This window comes from Bufo bufo, chromosome 1 (assembly GCF_905171765.1).
Source record: "Bufo bufo chromosome 1, aBufBuf1.1, whole genome shotgun sequence".
Taxonomy (NCBI): Eukaryota; Metazoa; Chordata; class Amphibia; order Anura; family Bufonidae; genus Bufo; species Bufo bufo.
This window is the reverse complement of record NC_053389.1, coordinates 576706867-576734579: the sequence shown is the minus strand read 5'-3', so window position 1 is coordinate 576734579 and position 27713 is coordinate 576706867.

Here is a 27713-nt window from a genome sequence, read left to right as displayed (position 1 = left end):
CAGGTGTCCGACTACATCGGGTTAACAGCCGACGTGGATGCTCTGAGATGCGAGGAACCCCTGGACTACTGGGTGTGCAGGCTTGACCTGTGGCCAGAACTGGCACAATTTGCCATGGAACTCTTGGCTTGCCCCTCGTCGAGTGTCCTGTTCGAATGGACGTTCAGTGCAGCAGAGGAGATCGTGACCGATAAGCGTACTTGCCTAGCTCACGACCTAAAAATGAATGAGGCATGGATCTCTGAGGAATTCAACACCTGTGATGACCACGTTTAATTGAATTTCATAACAGCCCACACATATCATCCACCACCCAGAACAAAGAATGGTCCCTGTATTATGTAAATACAGCAGCATAAAAGGCCTTTTCTGTCCAATGAATGCCTCATTTTTGGGGCCTATACTCCACTGGCCTGCAGTAAAATTGGTATCCAATAACCGTCTAATATACCTCCAGCCACATAATTACTTGTTTTTTTTCTGTACGGTGAATGCCTAATTGTTGGGGCCTCGGAGGAATTCAACACCTGTGACGACCACTTGTTATCGAATTTCACCTATTATCATTTGGGGTTTATTCAAAAGGGGGGATTTCGTTAGCCATGTTTTTAATCCAATTTTATATTTTTAGTTATTTTAAACATATGTATTTGACATGTATTTGTATTGGCCTGCAGTAAAATTGATATCCAATAAACCCCAAATATACCTCCAGCCATCACTTGTTCTTTTCTGTACGGTGAATGCCTAATGTTTGGGGCCTGTACTCCAGTGGGCTACAGTAAAATTGTTATTCAGTGACAGCATAATCACAATTTATTTTATGTCAGATGAATGCCTAATTTTTAGGGCCCGTACTCCCGTGGCCTAAAATAACATTTTTCTAGGCTCCAGCAGGGCACATTTTTGAGAATTTCCCTTTAAGATGCATAAAAATGGCCCATGATTAAAATACATATTTTTTGTGGGAATTTTTGTCATTGATTCCCCTCTAGTATGTCACTGTTGTGGGACTATTTGTGCACTTCTAGTAAGTATTTGGTGGCTGCAAATATGAGATGAAGGTTTTTCAGGTTCGCCTGCCATTAAAGTGAATGGGAACATTTGATTGTGTTCGCGCAATCGCATTTGTGAATCGTCCCGGCCGATGTTCGTCCATCACTAATGACCAGCACAAAGTGAAAATAACAAGTATGATTCACACACCTATACAAACAGTTAACCCTTAGTGACAGAACGGCTTATTTAAAAAAATAAAACTATTGAAAAAAAAAGATTTTTTTTTAGCCCAAAATGAGTAAAATGCAATCATAAAAAAATTGCATCTGAAGGTATACATAGCCTTTAAGTATTTCTAGAGAAAGGTAGATTGCACCTTTTAGGACAGAAAAGGAAAGACTGCACTGTTTGACTGAAAGGGGAAAGAGACTAGCTCTTTATATGCAACTTTGGGAATTGCATTTACCAACTGTGGAAACTACATTAGATGTACACTGTGCTTGTATGACTTATCCATTGACTGCTGCAGTAAAGTGCAGTGAAGTTGTTGCAACTAACCTGGTCTCATCATTGCCTCTTACATCACTACTACGCTGCAAAGTGTTATGACAACCCGAAGCCTGCCTTAAACCTCAAAACCTTAACCAGAAAGGACACCTCAAACGTCATCAGGCTCAGAACCGGAAGGTACCCAGTACCGAAAGGAAGAAAAGGTCCGCCCTAACCATCACTACACAAAGTCCCAGGGAATGTCAGAACTAGAGATGAGCGAAGTTTAAAAAAGTTTGATTTGGCTCCTTTGTTGAACTTAGAAAATAAATTAGATTTACTTACAAATTACTTACGAATGCACAGCCCGCTGTCGTTTAACCCCTCAGATGTCACATTCAATGCTGATCGCGGCATCTGTGACTCACATTAAGCCTTTAGGAGGTTAATTAGGGGTTATAAAATATACTCCCCTCATTTACTTGCTCGCGGAGAGGCCGTCTGCTCCTGTCTTGATTGAAGAAAACCCACCAAAGGAGTTGCGGTGAGCGTGATAACCTCACCACGTGATCACGCTGGGTGCGTGTGGTGATGTCATCACTGATAATCACAGGTCCTTTGGCGGGTTTTCTTCAATCTAAATTGGAGTGGACGCCCTCTCTGCGAGCAAGTGGATGAGGTGAGTATAATTTTTTTATTTTCAGCCACCATTTTAGGAAAAAATTGATTTGTTACCATGAAGAGCAAGGAAATTCTGTTTCATGACAAATTGAATTTTTCCTGAAATTCGGATCAAAGTCCACTTTGGATGCTTCGATAAGCTCACCACTGGTCAGAACCATGAGTACCACAACTACAACTATCCAGCCACCCACTCACTTGCCTGCCCCTGAACAGGAGCAAATTGGGAACTTAACGTGGCTCTGGAAAAAAACTAAAAGGGGTCTCAGGTTGTAAGCAAGTCCAAATTGACAGAAGGCGTGGCAATACAAGCAGTGATGGCCAGTTCACCGTGTTCACCCGCAAACACATGCGGGCTGCCATCTTAACTCACAAGTCCGGCGAGGCACAGGTAAGCCCTTACATGTGCCTGTGCCGTGAGCCAGTCTGAAAACAAATGCGGTCAGTGGGAGCAGGCAGTTCCGAGAACCGCCCGATGAAGGCCCCCGGTGGCTGTTCTTGGAACTGCCTGCTCCCGCTGACCGCATTTGTTTCACACCAGCTAGCTCACAGGGACAGGTAAGGGCTTACATGTGCCTCGCCGGACTTGTGAGTTAAGATTGCAGCCCGCATGTGTTCGCGGGCGAACACGGCGAACTGGCCATCACTGAATACAAGTAGATGGGACCAGCAATTTCTTTCGTGCAGCCTAAAATACTGTCACCCCTGCTGCAGTATTCAACTATATCACCATCTGGAGGATGGCAATACAGCTGAATTTAAGAGTGCACCTGCAGCTGCCAACTAATAGTGATGAGCGACATAGGCAATATTCAAATTTGCAATATTTCCAGAATTTTTGGCCGAATATTAGTCATAAATTTGCAAATTCGAGAATTTGTGATCTCCAGTTATTGTTTACTTGATTGTGAAAATCGGCAATATATTCGTGATAAATTCACGATAAATTTGCGATAAATTCGAGATAAATTGGAAATAAATTTGCTATTAGAAAATTCAACACTATTCGCGAATATGAATAGATAGCACAATATTCTAAATATTTGCAAATTCTCGAAGTGGCGATATTCGCAATTAAAATTTGCAAATTCGAATGTTCACGCTCAACACTCCCAACCAAGTCAATAAGTACCTGATGCTCCTAGCATTAATAAGTACTGAGAGATTGATATCATTATGTTGAATACATAATGATATCATTAATCAAGTACTGCTGGTGTCCATGAGGAGGGCTCAGGTGGCCCACTGGACATTTCCTCGTAAGGTCTATGGCCAGTATGCCCCTGCAGAAATCCACATTTACTTCAGCAGTTGTCACTTTTTAGCCTCTGAGCCCTTGATCTGGCAGAGGCATGTGCTGAAGTTAAACAGGCTTTCTGGCCTATAAAATAAAGGCAGCATTGTGTAATCTATGATTGTCAGCAGAATTAAAGGGAGATATGGGATTCTAATTACATATCGCCTTTGTATGTCTGAATTTCCCTGTTATTATTGCTATGTAGATATTGTATCTTTTGTACAGAGGTTTTCTTTTTTCAGATATGACTACATATCCACGAAAATAAATTTGTAATACAATATGGAACAGCATATACGTACAGTAAAATAATAATCAATTCACTAGCTGAGTAGTGATAAGACTATGTTCACATAGCTAGAAAATACTGTGTATTTAGTGATTTAAAATGCACGTTTTATGGGTATGCTGCACAATATGTGTTAAATAGGCTACCAAACAGCTTCCCATTGATTTCAATGTCAAATACATGTCCAAGTGCACATGGGCACTTATTTTTATGCAGCTGATTAATAAATGCTTCAGTAGTGAATGTTGCTTCTTTGAAGTGCTTTTGAAGCTGCTTTCCCATGGAAGTCAAAAGAAAAAGGGCTAAAATGCATTGATGTGTAGAAGGCATATCTGGACTGTGTATGGCGGCATTTGTGCCACCAAAAAAAGACCTTTTTTTTTAGCTGCTGTTTATTCTACTGATCTACTAATGATTTATCTGATACACATTTTGCAGTGTATGCATAGCCTAAATTTCCTTTAATTACTATTCAAAGACATTTTTAAATGTAAATTTATGAAAGTTTGTGATATTTTTTTTAAAGGATAATGCATATAAAAGGCTTCTTTATTTTATTTTATTTTTAACAGTTAAAAGATGTTTGTTTTGGAAACTTTTATCTCAAGTATCATTATTTGATCTGAGTATTTAGAAAGAAAGATTTCCCTTTCCTGTGAAATATTGTTTGTCAATTCATTCTATTCTTGGACACACTCCAAAAACCTATAAAGGAAATTCTTAATAGCTTTCACTAATCTGCAGAAATTTCAGTCTACATGACTCTGCTGTCACTTCTGCTTCTTTCATCTACTCTTCATGAAGAATCCATTGAACTTAAATTAATATTAAAAAGTCTAGTTTTCATCTGATTTAGATGAATTCAAATGAACATTTGACTGACATAATGATTATCCTAAAAGTAGCTCTGAGTAATAGCATAGAATCATAATCAATATATTTAAGGCAAAAATGGACAGCTGCAAAGTTCAGATTTATCTACAAGAAGAACTGTTAATACTGCAATATTTCTATCTATCATATCTAGTGTGTATATATATATATATATATATATATACAGTGGGTATAAAAAGTCTACACGCCCCTGTTAAAATGTCAGGTTTCTGGGAGGAAAAAAAAATTTGACAAAGATATATCATTTCAGAACTTTTTTTAACCTTTTAATGCAAACAATAAACTGTGCAACTCAATTGAAAAACAAACTGAAATCTTTTAGGTAGAGGGAAGAAAAATATAAAAATAAAATAACATGGTTGCATAAGTGTACACACCCTTAAGCTAATAATTTATTGAAGCACCTTTTGATTTACTCTTTTTGGGTATGAGTCTATCAGCATGGCAAATTTTGACTTGGCAAAATTTGCCCACTCTTCTTTGCAAAAACACTCCAAATCTGTCAGATTGTGAGGGCATCTCCAGTGCACAGCCCTCTTCAGATCACCCCATAGATTTTCAATCTGATTCAGGTGTGGGCTCTGGCTGGGCCATTCCAAAAACGTTAATCTTTTTCTAGTGAAGCTATTCCTTTGTTGATTTCGATGTATGCTTTGGGTCGTTGTCATGCTGAAAAATGAAGTTCCTCTTCATGTTCAGCTTTCTAGCAGAAGCTTGAAGGTTTTGTGCCAATATTGACTGGTATTTGAAACTAAGGCCCCAGTTCCAGCTGAAGAAAAACCGCCCCAAAGCATGATGCTGCCACAACCATGCTTCACTGTGGGTATGGGGTTCTTTTGGTGATGTGCAGTGTGTTTTTTTCACTAAGCATATCTTTTGGAATTATGGCCAAAAAGTTCAACCTTGGTTTCATCAGACCATAACACCTTTTCCCACATGCTTTTGGGAGATTTGAAATGTGTTTTTGCAAAATGTAGCCTGGCTTGGATGTTTTTCTTTGTAAGAAAAGGCTTTTGTCTTGCCACTCTACCCCATAGCCCAGACATATGAAGAATACGGGAGATTGTTGTCATATGTACCACACAGCCAGTACTTGCCAGATATTCCTGCAGATCCTTTAATGTTGCTGTAGGCCTCTTGGTAGCCTCCCAGACGAGTTTTTTTCTCATCTTTTCATCAATTTTGGAGGGACGTCCAGATCTTAGTAATGTCACTGTTGTGCCATATTTTCTCCACTTGATGATGACTGTCTTCACTGTATTCCATGGTATATCTAATTCCTTGGAAATTCTTTTGTACCCTTCTCCTGACTGATACCTTTTAACAATGAGATCCCTCTGATGCTTTGGAAGCTCTCTGTGGACCATGGCTTTAGCTGTGGGATGCGACCAAGAAAATTTCAGGAAAGTGCAACTAGAGCAACTGAACTTTATTTGGGGTTAATTAGAGGCACTTTAAATGATGGCAGGTGTATGCGGACTCCTAGTTAACAAAATTTTTAATGTGATTGCTTAATTCTGAACACAGCTACATTCCCAGTTATAAGTGGGTATGCACACTTATGCAACCACATTATTGAATTTTTTTTTTCTTCCCTCCACCTAAAAGATTTCAGTTTGTTTTTCAATTGAGTTGTACAGTTTATAGGTCACATTAAAGGTGGAAAAAGTTCTGAAAATAATTATCTTTGTCTAATTTTCTTTACAGCACAGAAACCTGACACTTTAACAGGGGTGTGTAGACTTTTTATATCCACTATATATATGTATATACACTGCTCAAAAAAATAAAGGGAACACAAAAATAACACATCCTAGATCTGAATTAATTAAATATTCTTCTGAAATACTTTGTTCTTTACATAGTTGAATGTGCTGACAACAAAATCACACAAAAATAAAAAAATGGAAATCAAAATTTTCAACCCATGGAGGTCTGGATTTGGAGTCACACTCAAAACTAAAGTGGAAAAACACACTACAGGCTGATCCAACTTTGATGTAATGTCCTTAAAACAAGTCAAAATGAGGCTCAGTAGTGTGTGTGGCCTCCACTTGCCTGTATGACCTCCCTACAACGCCTGTGCATGCTCCTGATGAGGTGGCGGACGGTCTCATGAGGGATCTCCTCCCAGACCTGGACTAAAGCATCTGCCAACTCCTGGACAGTCTGTGGTGCAACGTGACGTTGGTGGATAGAGCGAGACATGATGTCCCAGAGGTGCTCAATTGGAATCAGGTCTGGGGAACGGGCGGGCCAGTCCATAGCATCAATGCCTTCGTCTTGCAAGAACTGCTGACACACTCTAGCCACATGAGGTCTAGCATTTTCTTGCATTAGGAGGAACCCAGGGCCAACCGCACCAGCATATGGTCTCACAAGGGGTCTGAGGATCTCATCTTGGTACCTAATGGAAGTCAGGCTACCTCTGGTGAGCACATGGAGGGCTGTGCGGCCCTCCAAAGAAATGCCACACCACACCATTACTGACCCAATGCCCAACCGGTCATGCTGGAGAATGTTGCAGGCAGCAGAACGTTCTTCACGGCGTCTCCAGACTCTGTCACGTCTGTCACATGTGCTCAGTGTGAACCTGCTTTCATCTGTGAAGAACACAGGGCGCCAGCGGCAAATTTGCCAATCTTGGTGTTCTCTGGCAAATGCCAAACGTCCTGCACGGTGTTGGGCTGTAAGCACAACCCCCACCTGTGGACGTCGAGCCCTCATATCACCCTCATGGAGTCTGTTTCTGACCGTTTGAGCAGACACGTGCACATTTGTGGCCTGCTGGAGGTCATTTTGCAGGGCTCTGGCAGTGCTCCTCCTGTTCCTCCTTGCACAAAGGCGGAGGTAGCGGTCCTGCTGCTGGGTTGTTGCCCTCCTATGGCCTCCTCCACGTCTCCTGATGTACTGGCCTGTCTCCTGGTAGCGCCTCCATGCTCTGGACACTACGCTGACAGACACAGCAAACCTTCTTGCCACAGCTCTCACTGATGTGCCATCCTGGATAAGCTGCACTATCTGAGCCACTTGTGTGGGTTGTAGACTCCGTCTCATGCTACCACTAGAGTGAAAGCACCGCCAGCATTCAAAAGTGACCAAAACATCATAGGAAGCATAGGAACTGAGAAGTGGTCTGTGGTCACCACCTGCAGAACCACTCCTTTATTGGGGGTGTCTTGCTAATTGCCTATAATTTCCACCTGTTGTCTATTCCATTTGCACAACAGCATGTGAAATTGATTGTCACTCAGTGTTGCTTCCTAAGTGGACAGTTTGATTTCACAGAAGTGTGATTGACTTGGAGTTACATTGTGTTGTTTAAGTGTTCCCTTTATTTTTTTGAGCAGTGTATATATATATATATATATATATATATATATATACACACACACACAGTATGTTATGTTTTACCTTTATTTATAAAACAAATCCCAAATTTAGGGAAAATGTGGCATTTTCTAAAATTTTCTAAAATTTTTATTTCTCTGCTTTTAAGACGGATAGTGATAACTAATATAATTGTTATTAATTAACATATTAACATGCACCATATGTCTACTTTATGTTTGTATCATTTTGTGAATGTCATTTTATTTTTTTAGGATGTTAGAAGTAGAGCTGAGCGAATTGAAGTTGTGGAAATAGAATTCGATCCGAATTTCAGGAAAAATTCTATTTGTCCCAAAGTTGAAGTTCCTCGCGCTTTGTGGTAACAAATCAATTTTTTTCTAAAATGGTTGCTGCACATGTTACAAGTGAAAGTAAGAAGCTCGGGAACGAGGGATCACCCACAATGCCACGCAGACAGCCACTCAGCAGATAGCCAGCCCCTGTGATGTCACAGCCCAAGAAAAAGTCTCAACCTGCTCAGTCTCCACCATTTTACAGTGAACTTAATGCAGGGAGAGACGTTACAGGCACTAGTGACAGTTTTAGAAAGAGTTTAAAATAACCCAAACTGTAGGTAAAGGAAAAGGATAGGGAGGCATTATCCACACCGTAGGGAGAGATCAGGGACCAATAGGAGAGTGTAAAGCCTATAGAATTGATGGAAACACCACCAAAATGGTTTGAAAACAGCATGGGAAGGATGTCTGGATGAATCATGGACTTCCATTACCTATGACATACAATAGACAACCACACAAAGTCTATATGCCAAAAGCCGGGTATGTGCAAGCCAACAATCTATCCATGAGACAGATACAGTAAGCATACCTTACAATGGCAGCCTTGTGCACTATGAGACATTCAAACCCAGCTCTCATCTGACTGAGAGCCAGTAAGCCTCAAAGTTGCTTCATAACTGTTGGAAGACTTGGGTGGACCTGCGCACCTAGATCATTATCATTAGGGTGACAAAAAGTTTTCTGATTGTCCTAACATAATATTCAATAACCTTTCTATACAGTTTTGTCATGCAAACTAATTTTCATAATCGTGGGCATATGCAAATTAGCTTAATCTGCTTGTTTTTTCAGCTGAAACACCATTTGCATGGAAAATTTGTGGCATAAATTTGCTATTAGAATATTTGCGATCAACATTTCTCAGAAACAGCGCCATTTATAGTCTTTCATACTACTTATGAAAAGACTATGAATCCAATAGATGGCGCTGTTCAAGATTAATTTTAAGGTTTTGATATAATTTGCACATTTACATTCAAAGGTACATATTTGATCAAATGACAGGTTATATTCCCTTTTTACAGATATGTGCAGTGAAAACAAAGATAAAACACATATAAACAGTGCAATAATCCTTTCCCTAAACATTTCCCTTTCCCCCCTAACTCTCCCCCCTTTTTATTATAGGTATTCCTGGAGGTGTACAGTGGCTCATTTCGGAGATCATGTGGCTTTATTGTCGTGTAGTCTCATGGTAGTGCTTTTTATGTAAGGATTGATTATGCTTTATATGTTATTGGTTTCATAGTCTTATGACAAGACTATGAATCCAATAGATGGCGCTGTTCATGACTCATGAACAGCGCCATCTATTGGATTCATAGTCTTATCATAAGATTATGAATCCAATAGATCAACACATAGAGCAACAGCACTCTACAAACCAAATAAAGTACAAAGGTACATTATATTGCAAATGCTATGCTAATAAATTAGAGATGCTTGGCAAATACATTTTGTACAAAATAATTTGAGCCCGTCTGCCGCATGCCCAGGCGATCTCTATAAGACGGGTCCTAACACTAAACTCACCTGTTATGTGCCATGACAGCGACCATGAAATTAAGGAAGTGTAAGTCCCACATGCATGCTGGGCCCCTTTTGGTTTATATCTCTGTGGTGCCAAAATGGCCCCCATTGAATCCAGGGACTACAAATACCAACATGCATGTTGAGAAAACTATGTACTCATGCAGCGTCCCACTACGTGTGTGTGGGCACTGCTTAAAAGCACTTTTTACCTTATCAAACGCACTAGGTTGTAATGTATGATTTTGTGTGTATGTATCTGCAAAATCCCTGTTAACAGGCCTATTAGGTGTAATTTATACATCCCACCACTAGATGGGGGTAAAGTTCAGGTCCTATATATATCTAGGTTAGGCCTAGTGAGGGAGTTCTGAGTCCAGATCCTTGGAGTAAAGATGTAGTTCAGAAGAGAGCAGATCTGAGGAGGTCAGATCAGATTAGTGGGAAGAAAATGTAGAGTGAAGACTTCATGACACAGATTAGTGAGTGGAGCCAACTTCGCTAATAGGTGATACTCAGATGTGAAGCGCAGAAGAGCTTTTTCCTTCTGTGGCCGGACTATAGACTTGCATCCCTGACCAGTAGGAGAAGAGTTTGCCTCCCTGGAAAAGAAACAAGCTTTCATAATGAATTCATCTGTGATAATAGCCATTATTGAGGGCCACAGACACCTTTGCATGGTGGAGGATTCATAGCTTCAGGCAGCCACACCAAACCTCTGAGAGACAGTTGAGTTTTCCTGTCTAATTATTCATCTTGTAGGGAAAGACAAGGAATAGGATCCCACACATCTAAAGGAACCAGGTACACCTAACCCACTGCTCCAAAACTAAGAAACCTGAAAAGCCTAAAACAGTGGATTTGCAGAATTGACTCTGTACCATCTAAAGACTGCATATTTGTACTGCTGCAACCAAAGACATCTAAAGTAAAAGTTGTGAAATGCATTTCACCACTGTCTACCTCATTATTACCACTATTGGTTGTACCACAATTAACAGTACTGGCGTCATGACAAAAACCATCAAGGGACTCAGCCGCAACAAGCACCCTAAGCACCCCTAACATCAAGGGCACCTCATCCACCATCTTGGCTAATGCTTCCTACCACAGATCGTGCCCCGGAAGATGTCCACCTCAACACTGTGCTGCCAGCCCAGGGAGGCATTCTGCTAACCGTGTGTAAACTGATTAACTGTGTGTTATATTAATTTGGCCCCTCATCAGTCCACCGTGCACCTCACGTGTTGCCCCTGCGACTGGCTGGCTGCATAACTTTTATTGGCGTCACGAACAGGATATTAACCCTTGCGCCATATTTGAGAGACTGTCACATGTGAATAAGCCCCTTTTATTTGCTTGAGAGACATTTGCTTATTGTGCGCTGTTTTGGGGTCCAGAACTGTTTAAACTGCTTGCAAAGTATATGGAGGTGCTATACTAGTCCCCAGCATCAAAACCGCAATGTTAAAAGTGAGAAAAATCTAAATTTGTGTGTCACTATAACTGCTTGCTGTCAGTGAATAGACTGTTACTGTGCAATTGAGCTCCGATTTGAAAAATAATACTGCGCCATCACTGTGCACAAGTTGGCGACACCCCCTGAAGAGCGAGAAAATAGTGTGCCGCCCCTTTATGCAAAACTGTCTGGTCAAAGCCCATCCTACCTGTACTGTGTGGGTTCTGAGAGGCCGGCCCTGTATGCAACGCAGCATCGCCTTCTTTGCCCTATGAAGAGCAGGGCCGGTTCTAGGTGAAATGGGGTCCTGGGGCGGAAAACAATAAGGCCCCCCCCCCCCCACATGACACTTGCTGACTTTAACGTCCCGTATTGTAAACAAATGCAAGTGGCAAAGCAACATGTACAAGTAAAAATCCCCCCAAATGCACATTTCTCCAGTCCAACTGACTCCAAACAGAACCAGGGTGGGCTAGTACACTGGCACGGGTAAGATGGTGCCTGGGATGGATCCGAACCAGTTTAATCAACCAACCTACCAGTAACTGGCCCCCTCACACCCCCCAAATGCACATTTCTCCACTCCAACTGTCCAAACAGAACCAGGGCGGGCTAGTATACTGGCACTGGGATGGGTGAGATGGTGCCTGGGATGGATCCGATCCAGTTTAATCAACCAACCTCCGTCCTGACTTTGCATTGAAAGTCAATGGGGGACGGATCTGTTTGAAATTGCACCATATTGTGTCAACTTTAAACGGATCCGTCCCCATTGACTTACATTGTAAGTCTGGACGGATCCGTTTGGCTCCGCACGGCCAGGCGGACACCCGAACGCTGCAAGCTGCATTCGGATGTCCGCCTGCTGAGCGGAACGGAGGCCAAACGGTGCCAGACTGAGGCATTCTGAGCGGATCCGCATCCACTCAGAATGCATTGGGGCAGTACGGATCCGTTCGGGGCCGCTTGTGAGAGCCTTCAAACGGAGCTCACAAGCGGAACCCCAAACGCAAGTGTGAAAGTAGCCTAACACAACTCCCACCTCCCCTCACATCTTCTCCTGCCTCTGCACTTGTGCCATGCAGGACATCAGGAAAGCTGAGTCACATTACATAATAGCACCCAGCTTTCCTCCTGTTCTGAATGGCATATGTGCAGAGGAATAGCCTGGGAAAGCTGAGTGAACACACACACCTCTGCACTGTCCTCACCTACAAGTCCTCACTTACTTCATTACTGGTGGGGTTGTGGCAATCCAGAGGAATCAGGCGGGAGGCGGAGTTAGGAGGTGGAGCTAGCAGGCGGGAGAAAGTTAGGAAGATAGATGGGGCGGGACTCTCCTCCACTGCGGGCCCCCCTTCCTCACGGGTCCATAGCAGCTGCGTGGTCTGCCTATATGGTAGGTACGCCACTGCTTTGCTTGCTCCTTCAATCCAAGTTCTCTGCTCTGGGCGGGGGGGCGGAGCCTGTGGCAACGTACGTCAGCCAGACGGATCTCTTAACCACCTCAGCTCCCCTAGCTTAAACACCCTTAATGACCAGGCCACTTTTTACACTTCTGCATTACACTACTTTCACCGTTTATTGCTCGGTCATGCAACTTACCACCCAAATGAATTTTACCTCCTTTTCTTCTCACTAATAGAGCTTTCATTTGCTGGTGTTTCATTGCTGCTGACATTTTTACTTTTTTTGTTATTAATCAAAATTTACCGTTCTTTTTGCCAAAAAATGACATTTTTCACTTTCAGTTGTAAAATTTTTTAAGAAAAAGGACATCCATATATAAATTTTTCTCTAAATTTATTGTTCTACATGCCTTTGATAAAAAAAAAATGTTTGGGTGAAAAAAAAAAATGGTTTGGGTAAAAGCTATAGCGTTTACAAACTATGGTACAAAAATGTGAATTTCCGCTTTTTGAAGCAACTCTGACTTTCTGAGCACCTGTCATGTTTCCTGAGGTTCTACAATGCCCAGAAAGTAGAAAAACCCCACAAATGACCCCATTTCGGAAAGTAGACACCCTAAGGCAGTGATGGCGAACCTATGGCACGGGTGCCAGAGGCGGCACTCAGAGCCCTCTCTGTGGGCACCCGCGCCTTGGAAAAAGTCTATGGCGTACAAATATGCTTTAGACTTTTCCTGACATTCATCAGCACAGGACGCACTACGAACAGCACAGGCAGCACACTGAATGTAGGCTATTAAGCTATTATAGCTAAATGATAAAGTACATGGGAGATATACTATATTGGTATTCAGGTTAAATTGCCGTGTTGGCACTTTGCAATAAATAAGTGGGTATTTGGTTGCAGTTTGGGCACTCGGTCTCTAAAAGGTTCACCATCACTGCCCTAAGGTATTCGCTGATGGGCATAGTGAGTTCATAGAACTTTTTATTTTTTGTCACAAGTTAGCGGAAAATGATGATTTTATTATTTTTTCCTTACAAAGTCTCATATTCCACTAACTTGTGACAAAAAATAAAAACTTCCATGAACTCACTATGCCCATCACGAATACCTTGGGGTATCTTCTTTCCAAAATGGGGTCACTTGTGGGGTAGTTATACTGCCCTGGCATTTTAGGGGACCTAATGTGTGAGAAGTAGTTTGAAATCAAAATGTGTAAAAAATGCCCTGTGAAATCCTAAAGGTGCTCTTTGGAATGTGGGCCCCTTTGCCCACCTAGGCTGCAAAAAAGTGTCACATATCTGGTATCGCCATACTCAGGAGAAGTTGGGCAATGTGTTTTGGGGTGTAATTTTACATATACCCATGCTGGGTGAGATAAATATCTCGGTCAAATGCCGACTTTGTATAAAAAAATGGGAAAAGTTGTCTTTTGCCGAGATATTTATCTCACCCAGCATGGGTATATGTAAAATGACACCCCAAAACACATTGCCCAACTTCTCCTGAGTACGGAGATACCACATGTGTGACACTTTTTTGCAGCCTAGATGCGCAAAGGGGCCCAAATTCCTTTTAGGAGGGCATTTTTAGACATTTGGATCCCAGACTTCTTCTCACGCTTTAAGGCCCCTAAAATGCCAAGGCAGTATAAATACCCCACATGTGACCCCATTTTGGAAAGAAGACACCCCAAGGTATTCAATGAGGGGCATGGCGAGTTCATCGAAAAAAAAATTTTTTGGCACAAGTTAGCGGAAATTTTTATTTTTATTTATTTTCTCACAAAGTCTCCCTTTCCGCTAACTTGGGACAAAAATTTCAATCTTTCATGGACTCAATATGCCCCTCACGGAATACCTTGGGGTGTCTTCTTTCCGAAATGGGGTCACATGTGGGGTATTTATACTGCCCTGGCATTTTAGGGGCCCTAAAGCTTGAGAAGAAGTCTGGAATATAAATGTCTAAAAAATTTTACGCATTTGGATTCCGTGAGGGGTATAGTGAGTTCATGTGAGATTTTATTTTTGACACAAGTTAGTGGAATATGAGACTTTGTAAGAAAAAAAAGAAATAAAAACAATTTCCGCTAACTTGGGCCAAAAAAATTTCTGAAAGGAGCCTTACAGGGGGGTGATCAATGACATGGGGTGATCAGGGAGTGTATATGGGGTGATCACCCCCCTGTCATTGATCACCCCCCTGTCATTGATCACCCCCCTGAAAGGCTCCATTCAGACGTCCATATGTTTTTTACGGATCCACGGATACATGGATCGGATCCGCAAAACACATACGGACGTCTGAATGGAGCCTTACAGGGAGGTGATCAGGAAGTGTATATGGGGTGATCACCCCCCTGTCATTGATCACCCCCCTGTCATTGATCACCCCCCTGAAAGGCTCCATTCAGACGTCCATATGTTTTTTACGGATCCACGAATACATGGATCGGATCCGCAAAACACATACGGACGTCTGAATGGAGCCTTACAGGGGGGTGATCAATGACAGGGGGGTGATCACCCCATATAGACTTCCCGATCACTCCCCTGTCATTGATCACCCCCCTGTAAGGCTCCATTCAGACGTCTGTATGTGTTTTGCGGATCCGATATATGGATCCGTGGATCCGCAAAACACATACGGACCTCTGAATGGAGCCAGCCCTACAAGGGGGTGATCAATGACAGGGGGGTGATCAGGGAGTCTATATGGGGTGATCACCCCCCTGTAAGGCTCCATTCAGACGTCCGTATGTGTTTTGCGGATCCGATCCATGTATCCGTGGATCCGTAAAAAACATATGGACATCTGAATGGAGCCTTACAGGGGGGTGATCAATGACAGGGGGGTGATCAGGGAGTCTATATTGGGTGATCACCCCCCCTGTCATTGATCACCCCCTGTAAGGCTCCATTCAGACGTCCGTATATCTTTTGCGGATCCGATCCATGTATCCGTGGATCCGTAAAAAACATATGGACGTCTGAATGGAGCCTTACAGGGGGGTGATCAATGACAGGGAGTGATCAATGACAGGGGGGTGATCAGGGAGTCTATATGGGGTGATCACCCCCCCTGTCATTGATCACCCCCCTGTAAGGCTCCATTCAGACGTCCGTATGTGTTTTGCGGATCCGATCCATGGATCAGTGGATCCTTAAAAAATATATGGACGTCTGAATGGAGCCTTACAGGGGGGTGATCAATGACAGGGGGGTGATCAATGACAGGGGGGTGATCAGGGAGTCTATATTGGGTGATCACCCTCCTGTCATTAATCACCCCCCTGTAGGGCTCCATTCAGACGTCCGTATGTGTTTTGCGGATCCGATCCATGTATCCGTGGATCCGTAAAAAACATATGGCCGTCTGAATGGAGCCTTACAGGGGGGTGATCAATGACAGGGGGGTGATCAATGACAGGGGGATGATCAGGGAGTCTATATGGGGTGATCACCCCCCTGTCATTGATCACCCCCCTGTAAGGCTCCATTCAGACGTCCGTATGTGTTTTGCGGATCCGATCCATGTATCCGTGGATCCGTAAAAAACATACAGACGTCTGAATGGAGCCTTACAGGGGGGTGATCAATGACAGGGGGGTGATCACTGACAGAAAGGTGATCAGGGGTTGATAAGGGGTTAATAAGTGACAGGGGGGGTGTAGTGTAGTGTGGTGCTTGGTGCTACTTATTACTAAGCTGCCTGTGTCCTCTGGTGGTCGATCCAAGCAAAAGGGACCACCAGAGGACCAGGTAGCAGGTATATTAGACGCTGTTATCAAAACAGCGTCTAATATACCTGTTAGGGGTTAAAAAAATCGCATCTACAGCCTGCCAGCGAACGATCGCCGCTGGCAGGCTGTAGATCCACTCGCTCACCTTTCGATCCTGTGAACGCGCGCGCCTGTGTGCGCGCGTTCGCAGGAAATCTCGCGTCTCGCGAGATGACGCGTATATGCGTGACTCTGCCTGCAGCTGCCGCCTCCGGAATGCGATCCTGCGTTAGGCAGTCCAGTGGCGGTTAAAGAGACAAGCAGCGCAGGCACAGCGGCCGCCGGCGCCCGGCGGGGGGCCCCTCCACTCCAGACACCAGCCCGGTTTTAATTACAGGCACACAATAGAATTATAGATATAGTAGTAGTTGCGGCCTGGGCCGGCGCTGGGGGCCCCTAAGAAGTCGGGGGCCCGGGGGCAATTGCCCCCCTTGCCTCTATGGTAGTGCCAGCCCTGATGAAGAGTCCTACCATCGAAACAAAATGGGTGGAACTATGTGTGGCCTAACAATGTGCCTACCTATTAACAGTTGGGACGAAAGCGCAGACGCAGATACAGTCCCCTATGAACATCTTTATGCACAAACGACTGTCCCAGCATTGTGTGTTACTAAACAACCAAACCCAATTGGGGTACTGACCGATGTTGTGCCGAAGGTCCGACTCGCTGAGACCGCTCCCCGTGTGGTGGATAGTGGTTGCGCCGCTCCTGTCATTCAAACAGTCCTGGAAGGCGGGATTAGAACTTTGGAAGAGCGTGACGTGCGTGCGGCACGCTGGAAACCGAAGCGCCGATTGCTGCAGAGAGAGAGAACTAAAGAGCGCTCTGTATCTGAAAATGATTCCGGACAGAAACCGGTCACCGCTCCGACTTGGACCCCCACAGAAATGACTCCGGAGCTGCAGGTTCATGTGCAGGAGTTCTGGGACCGTCACTGGAGGGAGTGTAGTGGAGACCGCGGCCCTGAGTCTGCAAAAGATAGTGCAGGTCAGCATACACCCGCGACGCCGAGACCCCAGTCACTGAAATTAACCGAAAGGTCCGGTCAGTCTGAGGATGTTCCAACCATAGCGTGGCCCACTCTGGAACATACCGCTCTCTGGGCAAAGTTGTCTGCAGAAATAAAGTCTGCCCGGCTGCCGCAAAATCATGCCTGCAAGCATTATAATGAAGGACTTACCCGCAGACTGGTGGAGGCACCGGTAAAGGATTTCCCGGTACAGTACGCAAACTGGGCCGAGTACTGGATTTTTGTAAGCAGAGGAGATTCGGGTTCATCAGTGATTTGTCAACAGATCGTGAGTAGTGTTGAGCGAACAGTTCGAGCATAGTTCGGGTCCGTACCGAATTTTGGGGTGTTCGTGACACGGCCCCGAACCCGAACTTTTTCGTAAAAGTTCGGGTTCGGGTTCGTCGTTCGGCATGTATTTTGGCGCATTTTGAAAGGCTGCAAAGCAGCCAATCAACATGCATCATACTACTTGCCCTAAGATGCCATCGCAGCCATGCCTACTATTGGCAAGGCTGTGATTGGCCAAGTGCAGCATGTGACTCAGCCTCTTTATAAGCTTGTGCGCACGTCGGGACGTGCTCACTCCCGATGTGAATAGAACAGGGATAGACGCAGCTGATGCTAGGGCGAGAATAGGCAGGGATAATTGAATAACTGGAAGCAAATTTCTCTCCTCCACCTGTGATTCATCTGAACAACTGCAGCTGAGCTGCTTTTTTGATAGGGATTGGCTATTTTTAGAGTGGCCAGAGTGATTTTTCCATCCACATGTACCTGGGCTGACCGCCGGCCGCCATTTTGCGACTTGTAGTGCTGCAGCAGAAGCTGCCACAGTGTGCATTCCAAAGCTCCAAACAAGTCAGACATCTACACCTGGGATTCAGACCAATAGCGATTTAGCAGCACAGTCCAAGGCTATTTTTTTTAAAGGTTGTGCAGACCATTTTGTGGCACATGTTACTGGGCTGATAGGCGGCGGCCATCTTGGGACTAGTGCTGCAGCACAATCTCTCCCAACGTCCATTAATCACTTGTAATAGTGGTCTGTGCCATAGAAATCCTACATCAGGGACTTGGGTGTGCTTGTGTCACCCCTACTAATACCAGTCCACCTGTAATCCATACAGTGAAAAGCCATAAAGTATTCCAGTGAGGGAATTTTTTTTTTATTTAAAAAAGGCCAAGTTAGTTTATCTGGCGTTCAATATACTAGATACAGTTAGGCCTGCGTTTCATACATCTGGAATTAGCAAACTAATGTGCTGGGGTTGGGAAAACATATATGTACCCATACTAGAATCTGTCAAAGAAAGCGGTACTCACATATAACAGTCATTCCATCTGTAATCCATACAGTCAAAAGACTGAAAGTATTCCAGTGAGGGAATTTTTTTTATTTAAAAAAGGCCAAGTTAGTTTATCTGGCGTTCAATATACTAGATACAGTTAGGCCTGCGTTTCATACATCTGGAATTAGCAAACTAATGTGCTGGGGTTGGGAAAACATATATGTACCCATACTAGAATCTGTCAAAGAAAGCGGTACTCACTTATAACAGTCATTCCATCTGTAATCCATACAGTCAAAAGACTGAAAGTATTCCAGTGAGGGGATTTTTTTTATTTAAAAAAGGCCAAGTTAGTTTATCTGGCGTTCAATATACTAGATACAGTTAGGCCTGCGTTTCATACATCTGGAATTAGCAAACTAATGTGCTGGGGTTGGGAAAACATATATGTACCCATACTAGAATCTGTCAAAGAAAGCGGTACTCACATATAACAGTCATTCCATCTGTAATCCATACAGTCAAAAGACTGAAAGTATTCCAGTGAGGGAATTTTTTTTTTATTTAAAAAAGGCCAAGTTAGTTTATCTGGCGTTCAATATACTAGATACAGTTAGGCCTGCGTTTCATACATCTGGAATTAGCAAACTAATGTGCTGGGGTTGGGAAAACATATATGTACCCATACTAGAATCTGTCAAAGAAAGCGGTACTCACATATAACAGTCATTCCATCTGTAATCCATACAGTCAAAAGACTGAAAGTATTCCAGTGAGGGAATTTTTTTTTTATTTAAAAAAGGCCAAGTTAGTTTATCTGGCGTTCAATATACTAGATACAGTTAGGCCTGCGTTTCATACATCTGGAATTAGCAAACTAATGTGCTGGGGTTGGGAAAACATATATGTACCCATACTAGAATCTGTCAAAGAAAGTGGTACTCACATATAACAGTCATTCCATCTGTAATCCATACAGTCAAAAGACTGAAAGTATTCCAGTGAGGGAATTTTTTTTTTATTTAAAAAAGGCCAAGTTAGTTTATCTGGCGTTCAATATACTAGATACAGTTAGGCCTGCGTTTCATACATCTGGAATTAGCAAACTAATGTGCTGGGGTTGGGAAAACATATATGTACCCATACTAGAATCTGTCAAAGAAAGCGGTACTCACATATAACAGTCATTCCATCTGTAATCCATACAGTCAAAAGACTGAAAGTATTCCAGTGAGGGAATTTTTTTTATTTAAAAAAGGCCAAGTTAGTTTATCTGGCGTTCAATATACTAGATACAGTTAGGCCTGCGTTTCATACATCTGGAATTAGCAAACTAATGTGCTGGGGTTGGGAAAACATATATGTACCCATACTAGAATCTGTCAAAGAAAGCGGTACTCACATATAACAGTCATTCCATCTGTAATCCATACAGTCAAAAGACTGAAAGTATTCCAGTGAGGGAATTTTTTTTTTATTTAAAAAAGGCCAAGTTAGTTTATCTGGCGTTCAATATACTAGATACAGTTAGGCCTGCGTTTCATACATCTGGAATTAGCAAACTAATGTGCTGGGGTTGGGAAAACATATATGTACCCATACTAGAATCTGTCAAAGAAAGCGGTACTCACATATAACAGTCATTCCATCTGTAATCCATACAGTCAAAAGACTGAAAGTATTCCAGTGAGGGAATTTTTTTTTTATTTAAAAAAGGCCAAGTTAGTTTATCTGGCGTTCAATATACTAGATACAGTTAGGCCTGCGTTTCATACATCTGGAATTAGCAAACTAATGTGCTGGGGTTGGGAAAACATATATGTACCCATACTAGAATCTGTCAAAGAAAGCGGTACTCACATATAACAGTCATTCCATCTGTAATCCATACAGTCAAAAGACTGAAAGTATTCCAGTGAGGGAATTTTTTTTATTTAAAAAAGGCCAAGTTAGTTTATCTGGCGTTCAATATACTAGATACAGTTAGGCCTGCGTTTCATACATCTGGAATTAGCAAACTAATGTGCTGGGGTTGGGAAAACATATATGTACCCATACTAGAATCTGTCAAAGAAAGCGGTACTCACATATAAGGTCATTCCATCTGTAATCCATACAGTCAAAAGACTGAAAGTATTCCAGTGAGGGAATTTTTTTTTTATTTAAAAAAGGCCAAGTTAGTTTATCTGGCGTTCAATATACTAGATACAGTTAGGCCTGCGTTTCATACATCTGGAATTAGCAAACTAATGTGCTGGGGTTGGGAAAACATACACTGCGTGCAGAATTATTAGGCAAATGAGTATTTTGACCACATCATCCTCTTTATGCATGTTGTCTTACTCCAAGCTGTATAGGCTCGAAAGCCTACTACCAATTAAGCATATTAGGTGATGTGCATCTCTGTAATGAGAAGGGGTGTGGTCTAATGACATCAACACCCTATATTAGGTGTGCATAATTATTAGGCAACTTCCTTTCCTTTGGCAAAATGGGTCAAAAGAAGGACTTGACAGGCTCAGAAAAGTCAAAAATAGTGAGATATCTTGCAGAGGGATGCAGCACTCTTAAAATTGCAAAGCTTCTGAAGCGTGATCATCGAACAATCAAGCGTTTCATTCAAAATAGTCAACAGGGTCGCAAGAAGCGTGTGGAAAAACCAAGGCGCAAAATAACTGCCCATGAACTGAGAAAAGTCAAGCGTGCAGCTGCCAAGATGCCACTTGCCACCAGTTTGGCCATATTTCAGAGCTGCAACATCACTGGAGTGCCCAAAAGCACAAGGTGTGCAATACTCAGAGACATGGCCAAGGTAAGAAAGGCTGAAAGACGACCACCACTGAACAAGACACACAAGCTGAAACGTCAAGACTGGGCCAAGAAATATCTCAAGACTGATTTTTCTAAGGTTTTATGGACTGATGAAATGAGAGTGAGTCTTGATGGGCCAGATGGATGGGCCCGTGGCTGGATTGGTAAAGGGCAGAGAGCTCCAGTCCGACTCAGACGCCAGCAAGGTGGAGGTGGAGTACTGGTTTGGGCTGGTATCATCAAAGATGAGCTTGTGGGGCCTTTTCGGGTTGAGGATGGAGTCAAGCTCAACTCCCAGTCCTACTGCCAGTTTCTGGAAGACACCTTCTTCAAGCAGTGGTACAGGAAGAAGTCTGCATCCTTCAAGAAAAACATGATTTTCATGCAGGACAATGCTCCATCACACGCGTCCAAGTACTCCACAGCGTGGCTGGCAAGAAAGGGTATAAAAGAAGAAAATCTAATGACATGGCCTCCTTGTTCACCTGATCTGAACCCCATTGAGAACCTGTGGTCCATCATCAAATGTGAGATTTACAAGGAGGGAAAACAGTACACCTCTCTGAACAGTGTCTGGGAGGCTGTGGTTGCTGCTGCACGCAATGTTGATGGTGAACAGATCAAAACACTGACAGAATCCATGGATGGCAGGCTTTTGAGTGTCCTTGCAAAGAAAGGTGGCTATATTGGTCACTGATTTGTTTTTGTTTTGTTTTTGAATGTCAGAAATGTATATTTGTGAATGTTGAGATGTTATATTGGTTTCACTGGTAAAAATAAATAATTGAAATGGGTATATATTTGTTTTTTGTTAAGTTGCCTAATAATTATGCACAGTAATAGTCACCTGCACACACAGATATCCCCCTAAAATAGCTAAAACTAAAAACAAACTAAAAACTACTTCTAAAAATATTCAGCTTTGATATTAATGAGTTTTTTGGGTTCATTGAGAACATGGTTGTTGTTCAATAATAAAATTAATCCTCAAAAATACAACTTGCCTAATAATTCTGCACTCCCTGTATATGTACCCATACTAGAATCTGTCAAAGAAAGCGGTACTCACTTATAACAGTCATTCCATCTGTAATCCATACAGTCAAAAGACTGAAAGTATTCCAGTGAGGGGATTTTTTTTATTTAAAAAAGGCCAAGTTAGTTTATCTGGCGTTCAATATACTAGATACAGTTAGGCCTGCGTTTCATACATCTGGAATTAGCAAACTAATGTGCTGGGGTTGGGAAAACATATATGTACCCATACTAGAATCTGTCAAAGAAAGCGGTACTCACATATAACAGTCATTCCATCTGTAATCCATACAGTCAAAAGACTGAAAGTATTCCAGTGAGGGAATTTTTTTTTTATTTAAAAAAGGCCAAGTTAGTTTATCTGGCGTTCAATATACTAGATACAGTTAGGCCTGCGTTTCATACATCTGGAATTAGCAAACTAATGTGCTGGGGTTGGGAAAACATATATGTACCCATACTAGAATCTGTCAAAGAAAGCGGTACTCACATATAACAGTCATTCCATCTGTAATCCATACAGTCAAAAGACTGAAAGTATTCCAGTGAGGGAATTTTTTTTTTATTTAAAAAAGGCCAAGTTAGTTTATCTGGCGTTCAATATACTAGATACAGTTAGGCCTGCGTTTCATACATCTGGAATTAGCAAACTAATGTGCTGGGGTTGGGAAAACATATATGTACCCATACTAGAATCTGTCAAAGAAAGCGGTACTCACATATAACAGTCATTCCATCTGTAATCCATACAGTCAAAAGACTGAAAGTATTCCAGTGAGGGAATTTTTTTTTTATTTAAAAAAGGCCAAGTTAGTTTATCTGGCGTTCAATATACTAGATACAGTTAGGCCTGCGTTTCATACATCTGGAATTAGCAAACTAATGTGCTGGGGTTGGGAAAACATATATGTACCCATACTAGAATCTGTCAAAGAAAGCGGTACTCACATATAACAGTCATTCCATCTGTAATCCATACAGTCAAAAGACTGAAAGTATTCCAGTGAGGGGATTTTTTTTATTTAAAAAAGGCCAAGTTAGTTTATCTGGCGTTCAATATACTAGATACAGTTAGGCCTGCGTTTCATACATCTGGAATTAGCAAACTAATGTGCTGGGGTTGGGAAAACATATATGTACCCATACTAGAATCTGTCAAAGAAAGCGGTACTCACATATAACAGTCATTCCATCTGTAATCCATACAGTCAAAAGACTGAAAGTATTCCAGTGAGGGAATTTTTTGTTTATTTAAAAAAGGCCAAGTTAGTTTATCTGGCGTTCAATATACTAGATACAGTTAGGCCTGCGTTTCATACATCTGGAATTAGCAAACTAATGTGCTGGGGTTGGGAAAACATATATGTACCCATACTAGAATCTGTCAAAGAAAGCGGTACTCACATATAACAGTCATTCCATCTGTAATCCATACAGTCAAAAGACTGAAAGTATTCCAGTGAGGGAATTTTTTTTTTATTTAAAAAAGGCCAAGTTAGTTTATCTGGCGTTCAATATACTAGATACAGTTAGGCCTGCGTTTCATACATCTGGAATTAGCAAACTAATGTGCTGGGGTTGGGAAAACATATATGTACCCATACTAGAATCTGTCAAAGAAAGCGGTACTCACATATAACAGTCATTCCATCTGTAATCCATACAGTCAAAAGACTGAAAGTATTCCAGTGAGGGAATTTTTTTTTTATTTAAAAAAGGCCAAGTTAGTTTATCTGGCGTTCAATATACTAGATACAGTTAGGCCTGCGTTTCATACATCTGGAATTAGCAAACTAATGTGCTGGGGTTGGGAAAACATATATGTACCCATACTAGAATCTGTCAAAGAAAGCGGTACTCACATATAACAGTCATTCCATCTGTAATCCATACAGTCAAAAGACTGAAAGTATTCCAGTGAGGGAATTTTTTTTATTTAAAAAAGGCCAAGTTAGTTTATCTGGCGTTCAATATACTAGATACAGTTAGGCCTGCGTTTCATACATCTGGAATTAGCAAACTAATGTGCTGGGGTTGGGAAAACATATATGTACCCATACTAGAATCTGTCAAAGAAAGCGGTACTCACATATAACAGTCATTCCATCTGTAATCCATACAGTCAAAAGACTGAAAGTATTCCAGTGAGGGAATTTTTTTTATTTAAAAAAGGCCAAGTTAGTTTATCTGGCGTTCAATATACTAGATACAGTTAGGCCTGCGTTTCATACATCTGGAATTAGCAAACTAATGTGCTGGGGTTGGGAAAACATATATGTACCCATACTAGAATCTGTCAAAGAAAGCGGTACTCACATATAACAGTCATTCCATCTGTAATCCATACAGTCAAAAGACTGAAAGTATTCCAGTGAGGGAATTTTTTTTTTATTTAAAAAAGGCCAAGTTAGTTTATCTGGCGTTCAATATACTAGATACAGTTAGGCCTGCGTTTCATACATCTGGAATTAGCAAACTAATGTGCTGGGGTTGGGAAAACATATATGTACCCATACTAGAATCTGTCAAAGAAAGCGGTACTCACATATAAGGTCATTCCATCTGTAATCCATACAGTCAAAAGACTGAAAGTATTCCAGTGAGGGAATTTTTTTTTTATTTAAAAAAGGCCAAGTTAGTTTATCTGGCGTTCAATATACTAGATACAGTTAGGCCTGCGTTTCATACATCTGGAATTAGCAAACTAATGTGCTGGGGTTGGGAAAACATACACTGCGTGCAGAATTATTAGGCAAATGAGTATTTTGACCACATCATCCTCTTTATGCATGTTGTCTTACTCCAAGCTGTATAGGCTCGAAAGCCTACTACCAATTAAGCATATTAGGTGATGTGCATCTCTGTAATGAGAAGGGGTGTGGTCTAATGACATCAACACCCTATATTAGGTGTGCATAATTATTAGGCAACTTCCTTTCCTTTGGCAAAATGGGTCAAAAGAAGGACTTGACAGGCTCAGAAAAGTCAAAAATAGTGAGATATCTTGCAGAGGGATGCAGCACTCTTAAAATTGCAAAGCTTCTGAAGCGTGATCATCAAACAATCAAGCGTTTCATTCAAAATAGTCAACAGGGTCGCAAGAAGCGTGTGGAAAAACCAAGGCGCAAAATAACTGCCCATGAACTGAGAAAAGTCAAGCGTGCAGCTGCCAAGATGCCACTTGCCACCAGTTTGGCCATATTTCAGAGCTGCAACATCACTGGAGTGCCCAAAAGCACAAGGTGTGCAATACTCAGAGACATGGCCAAGGTAAGAAAGGCTGAAAGACGACCACCACTGAACAAGACACACAAGCTGAAACGTCAAGACTGGGCCAAGAAATATCTCAAGACTGATTTTTCTAAGGTTTTATGGACTGATGAAATGAGAGTGAGTCTTGATGGGCCAGATGGATGGGCCCGTGGCTGGATTGGTAAAGGGCAGAGAGCTCCAGTCCGACTCAGACGCCAGCAAGGTGGAGGTGGAGTACTGGTTTGGGCTGGTATCATCAAAGATGAGCTTGTGGGGCCTTTTCGGGTTGAGGATGGAGTCAAGCTCAACTCCCAGTCCTACTGCCAGTTTCTGGAAGACGCCTTCTTCAAGCAGTGGTACAGGAAGAAGTCTGCATCCTTCAAGAAAAACATGATTTTCATGCAGGACAATGCTCCATCACACGCGTCCAAGTACTCCACAGCGTGGCTGGCAAGAAAGGGTATAAAAGAAGAAAATCTAATGACATGGCCTCCTTGTTCACCTGATCTGAACCCCATTGAGAACCTGTGGTCCATCATCAAATGTGAGATTTACAAGGAGGGAAAACAGTACACCTCTCTGAACAGTGTCTGGGAGGCTGTGGTTGCTGCTGCACGCAATGTTGATGGTGAACAGATCAAAACACTGACAGAATCCATGGATGGCAGGCTTTTGAGTGTCCTTGCAAAGAAAGGTGGCTATATTGGTCACTGATTTGTTTTTGTTTTGTTTTTGAATGTCAGAAATGTATATTTGTGAATGTTGAGATGTTATATTGGTTTCACTGGTAAAAATAAATAATTGAAATGGGTATATATTTGTTTTTTGTTAAGTTGCCTAATAATTATGCACAGTAATAGTCACCTGCACACACAGATATCCCCCTAAAATAGCTAAAACTAAAAACAAACTAAAAACTACTTCTAAAAATATTCAGCTTTGATATTAATGAGTTTTTTGGGTTCATTGAGAACATGGTTGTTGGTCAATAATAAAATTAATCCTCAAAAATACAACTTGCCTAATAATTCTGCACTCCCTGTATATGTACCCATACTAGAATCTGTCAAAGAAAGCGGTACTCACTTATAACAGTCATTCCATCTGTAATCCATACAGTCAAAAGACTGAAAGTATTCCAGTGAGGGGATTTTTTTTATTTAAAAAAGGCCAAGTTAGTTTATCTGGCGTTCAATATACTAGATACAGTTAGGCCTGCGTTTCATACATCTGGAATTAGCAAACTAATGTGCTGGGGTTGGGAAAACATATATGTACCCATACTAGAATCTGTCAAAGAAAGCGGTACTCACATATAACAGTCATTCCATCTGTAATCCATACAGTCAAAAGACTGAAATTATTCCAGTGAGGGAATTTTTTTTTTATTTAAAAAAGGCCAAGTTAGTTTATCTGGCGTTCAATATACTAGATACAGTTAGGCCTGCGTTTCATACATCTGGAATTAGCAAACTAATGTGCTGGGGTTGGGAAAACATATATGTACCCATACTAGAATCTGTCAAAGAAAGCGGTACTCACATATAACAGTCATTCCATCTGTAATCCATACAGTCAAAAGACTGAAAGTATTCCAGTGAGGGAATTTTTTTTTTATTTAAAAAAGGCCAAGTTAGTTTATCTGGCGTTCAATATACTAGATACAGTTAGGCCTGCGTTTCATACATCTGGAATTAGCAAACTAATGTGCTGGGGTTGGGAAAACATATATGTACCCATACTAGAATCTGTCAAAGAAAGCGGTACTCACATATAACAGTCATTCCAT